General features: G+C 44.6%; 1 non-coding gene across 1 annotated transcript; it reads right to left on the minus strand.

Annotated features, from left to right (window-relative positions):
* Nucleotides 1-4,085: 4,085 nt before the first annotated feature.
* On the minus strand, nucleotides 4,086-4,193 carry LOC119170911 (U6 spliceosomal RNA). The gene has a single exon (XR_005109783.1). It is a non-coding gene; the product is annotated as a U6 spliceosomal RNA (small nuclear RNA).
* Nucleotides 4,194-5,264: the final 1,071 nt, after the last annotated feature.

Here is a 5,264-nt window from a genome sequence, read left to right on the forward strand (position 1 = left end):
TGGCTTCTTTTCTGTCACCAATTAATGGAAGAGTAGGCCAGCAACAATTAAAATGCCGCCCAAGAAGCAGTTGACTACCGTCATAGCAGCAACATGTTCGCAGTCAGCGTTCGCAGTCGCAGAGGTGCGTGCGAAACTTCGCGTTCAATGGGTTGAAAACCACGTCCACGTGCGGACTTCCAAGTAGCCTTTGCTTCCCGTTTGTGAGGGGTCATTACTACATTGTGCATAGGGCGTACATTCGTGGCAAAGACCACTGGCGACAGTGTGGCCTACTACTGACTGGTTGGGTGAATATAATATTTTTTGTGGTATTCATACTAATCAAATTAACTGCTGGGCCCCTGCTTAGGCCTGCTTTTGCTTCAACGTGTTATTCAATATAGGAGTGCGGAGGAATGATCAGGCAAATATTTTACTAAATGATGTGTACGTCATGCGTAACTCGCGTCTAAGGGCCGTAGTGTTTACTTGCCTACGCACTGCAGTTGAGGGGAGATGATCGGGCAACAAGCGTGTTCTATCCTTTTAGCACAGCGCAATATCTGGCGCCGATCAAATGCTGCTGACTGAACCTGTCGAGAGCTATGTACCCTTCACTGTCGTTTAGTCAAAATAAAGTGCTCGGGTAAGTTGGTTGTGAACCTGCAATATCTGTGAACATCGCACTACGGTGACAAGGAAAAGGCACAGGCGTTGAAATTTCGAAAGGTTTATGAATCGACACGCGGCTTCATGTCAACACACGCGGACTTTTTTGCGTTTTTTTTTCACCGAACGAATGTGCTTTGACAACAGAATTCAACCACTGAATGTCTGCGAATAACACGTGACAAACTATTCTGTTTCACGTTCATTAGGTTCAAGCAGATAAATTACAGCGGCTCCATTTTGATATTTTGAAGACGCCAAAATTAATAGCGTAGTTACGCTCAGGCCAAAACAAACCAAGGTGCACTCAATCATACCTTGCTGTTGTCGCCATTCCAAAACAAATGCAGGAAACATATCGTACAAACAAAAGCCGTAGCTCAAGCCTCATGGCTATTGCACTGCAGAGCGATGAGACACGCGAAGCACTATGCAGGAAACGTGACATATTCAGTTGGTTAGCACACAAACACACCTTTAATTAACGGCTTTTCACACTGTCTTGCAGAATCGAAGGCTGCCACGAACTGATGTCTTCATATCGGTGCTTCACGGCCCTGCTGCACACTTTGAGGCGCTGATTATCGTGTTTCGCCGATGGGAAGTGAGAAAAAAGAATGCTGCTGCTGGGCACACCTCCTGAAGCGCATCTATGAGCTGCACTTATTGCTGGTTTCGTGCTAATCGAACCAGATTTATAGATAATTTCATTGGTTGTGCCACCCGAACAACTCTCACCACCGACTCCACCGCGAAAATACAGGCGGTGTCTGTAACAGTGTCCCACAGATCGTTTCCCAGAGCCGCCACCAGGTGGCTGCGCATGCGCTGTAGAGGCATGCAAAAGGCGCATTTGTGGCGGTTCGGGTGCGCATCTGGCTAGCGGAGAGAAATTCGTAGCTCTTTTAGAGACGAAGCCTCTTACGCCGTGGGCCGTATGTTTCGTGTAGTCGTACTAGGTGTAGTAGCCACTTGTATTGCATTGCATGTCAATAAATACATTGTCACAGCATATCCGCGGAATGAATGATGATGAGCGCGGCGATGCGTTCATCAGTACATCCGTGCTTCTGTGCGTCCGTCCATGCGTCCGTCCGAGCATCCGTTGATGCGTCCGTCTTTATATCAGTACGTCCGCTTCGCCGCGCTCGTCACCATTGACATCGTGGATATGCTGTGATTTTTTCTGAGAGTTCAATGCACAAACACACCTAGTATTTTGTGAAATTCTAGTTTCGCACTCTCTAGCTGCTCCCGAATGCACAGCAAACTGCGCAGCAAACAGCAAGCAAGTTAAACTTTACACTACCCAGTTTTTCTCCTAGAGATGGCGCTACTTGTCTGTGGATATATAGAGACTGCTCTTCGTGCAAAATGTGAAATAGGGTGCGCAACACGGCGTCTTTTAGGCTTGCTTCTGTGTGTAGCAGCAAGACAATGCGATCACTAAATCACTATTAGTTATACAAAGGGTTATGTTTATTTTGTGCACCGCCTCGAAAAAGAGTAAAAAAAGGACTAACACTACCTCACCTCACGACCACCACATCTATGAAATGACAGAGTAGCTATTCATTGTTACGTCCATGCGCACTGCCTAAATGACGAACACTTCAGATGAAGGACTGTACTTCCATCAAGTCCTTCATTTCATGTGTTCGTCTTCTAAGCAGTGCCAATACCGTCACAATGAATAGCTACTAATTCGCCCAAGCAAGTACCCTTGTTAGAAAGTAGCGTTCTCTATTTCTAATGCTTCAAAAAAGAAGGAATGAAAAGATTATTCTCGCTGAAATAAATCTTCCAAGTTCACTTCAATATTTCTGCGAGGAGAACCTATTCAGTGCGGATAGGATGGATGAATGCATCGCCGAGCTTTATTTGTAGTCCCGAGTGACGCAACTAACGCACAGAGGGCTTCTCCCACGATAGACAGGCACCTAAATTTACTGATTCTGCCAAATCTAGGAGTCCGCCTTAGTGATTTTGTGCACGTGGCGTATTTCAGTGAGCGAGCCAAAGAAGAGAAGATTTGAAATATATTTCGAAGGAGGCAGATATATGTCTGCACCTTGAAAGCACGTTTTATTATGAGAGCATCTGATAAAAGAAAAACAGATATCGCCTGCGTTGAGCTTTGCTGCGATATTCAATGGATCATAAATCTGAATTCACGACTGTGGAATAGTAGGAACAAATAGAATACAGGCTCAGTGTGTCCAGGGCCTCATATTTTAGTGAATGCGCCTAAGGTTCGAGTGTTAGATTTGAGCGCTTTTGTACATGTCCTAAATTTAACATGAGTACGTATTCTATATCTACCAAGACGAAATGGCATTTGCGGGGTTCTAACTAGCTTTCACCCGTAAACAGCTCTCCATACGCCAAGATATTGCTAATGGAAATGGTGTAAACGTGTATTTTCCTGTGAGTATTTATTAAGAGTGCGACTTCTGAAAATTCACATTGCAAAAACGAAATTATGAGCAGTTAAATTGATGCGTACCTAATTTAACTAGAATAACATTCTTCTTCTTGATGTTTTCACGTATTTTTGAAAAGCAACACCCAAAAGATTATGAACTCATTTAGTAGCCGGGCAAGATGAAAACTCACGGTTGGCAACTGTCCCCTAGCACAAATCATCACTGGGCGAAATGGTAAATATTCATACTAAAAAAAATGTGGTTTCTCGCTTCATATTAGAAATCGGTATAACACGAAAGTAAAACCTTTCTTTACAAAAGTTGTAATTTCTTACTGTAAATTGACATAACAGAGCCCATACAACCTCTCTTGGTGTTTGAACGCGAAATTTAGGCACCGTTTTCGTAAATGCATTCACCTGTATGCTTGGTAATACATCTATTTACCGATGCCTAGCGTCCGTGTTTAATGATTGAATAATGACTAAACGTGCCCTTGCGGTCATGGAGGAGTGTAAATCTGTTAGTTAATGGGGAGAGTGGGACCAAAGAAAGAGGTGTGACAGCTAGAAGCCCGGGACTGATTGTACACGAAACTTGGGTTAAGGCCGCCTAGTCGCGGCATGTTAGAGTTAATGAACACCACTGCCATATTAGAGGAAAACATAACTCGCGTAGTTTTGTCCTTCCTGGCCGGCCACAATTTTTTGCTCGGCGAGCGCAAGCGGGAAATGGCCACTTACACGACGGTGAAGCAAGCGCTTTGTTCTATGCGTTGCGGAACTATATTTCGTATAGATAGATGCTATGACCCACGCCGGCACTTTGGGTAAGGTCACCGTCTGGCAATGTGTTAGGGCATTGACAACATTGTATTTCTCCTAGTAAAAGCACACTGAATAGTACAGACGCGTAAAAACGACGCGTTGAAGGATCAAATTGTGGTTTTCACAGTCTTGATGCAGTATTATGCTTTACGAAGAGACCTGTGAGAGGGCTGTGGTTGATATAAAAGTCGTGTTTTTAAAGCCCGCAAAGTATGTAACCATTGTGAACAGGGACCATGCTAATCTTCTCTATATCTTTCCAATTTTAGTTTATGTACTCTGCAAGTACGTTGAAATGCTAAGGATGCAAAGAAAAGTGCTGTAACAGCCATAGGCAAGAGAAGAAACTTTTAGTAAATTTGATACATTGAAAGCGTTAAAGGGGCGTAAGTAAATACAGCCAGCCTTACGCACGCTGGTGAGTCATGTGTGGCATTCATACCTTTTGCCTGGCTGTGACTAACCCACCCGTGAGTGATGTAGAGATCTACTAACATATCTTTACATCCTCGTCCAGTGTAGCGATTTATATAATCAAAGAAAAGAGCACTTCTTACTGCCCTACCGATATCAGCCCCCGCTACATCCTGTCTTGCTCATCAATAGAGATGCGTCATAGAATTTGACACGATAATACCTAAAGAGGAATCTGGCACTGCGATCGTTTATATTCATAAAAACTGTGAAAACTACAGGCTTCGCATTGGGTAGGAAAAGCTAGCGAACTGTCTACAGACATCTTTCTATAGTTTCAGTTACGCTCTTCATGCAGCGTGGGTAGTGGAGTGTCGCGGAAAGAGAATAAATTTATTAAAAATAAAAGAACACCAGTCCGAGTCTACTTTAGAAGGCCCATCCCTCAAACAGGCCTAGAAGTTCTAAATGCTGGAGCAGTCTCTTCATGATGTCTGGCGAGGGGTCCACTAGCCACTCCTCCAAAGCCCAGGTCTTAGGTTTAGAGGTATGTTGTTGAGGCTCTCGCCCATGGCCGCACGAGCACCCGGACAGTCCCACAGAACGTGAGCGTTATCCGGTAAGCCACCGCAGGCCATGCAAGAAGGAGACCCGTCTTTGTCTTGTATGTAGGGCTGAATTGGTGGTGTCAATAAAAAGCGAGTTTGGCCACGCCTTATCAGGGCTGCCTCGCGTCTCGTCATGGAAAGAGGAGGATCCGGATAAACCGTGCAGTTCTTCTGTCTAACCTGTCTAAACGTGCCATAGCAAGTAATTCGGTGCGCTTCAATAAATCCGGTCACCACAGAGGAAGGCCTGGGAGATTTATGCAAGACATGACGTGTGCCACTTCATTGCCCCTGATCTCTAAGTTACCAGGTATCGACTGTATGCGAACACGTAACGA

The sequence above is a fragment of the Rhipicephalus microplus genome, chromosome 2, assembly GCF_043290135.1.
Source record: "Rhipicephalus microplus isolate Deutch F79 chromosome 2, USDA_Rmic, whole genome shotgun sequence".
NCBI classification, from domain to species: domain Eukaryota; kingdom Metazoa; phylum Arthropoda; class Arachnida; order Ixodida; family Ixodidae; genus Rhipicephalus; species Rhipicephalus microplus.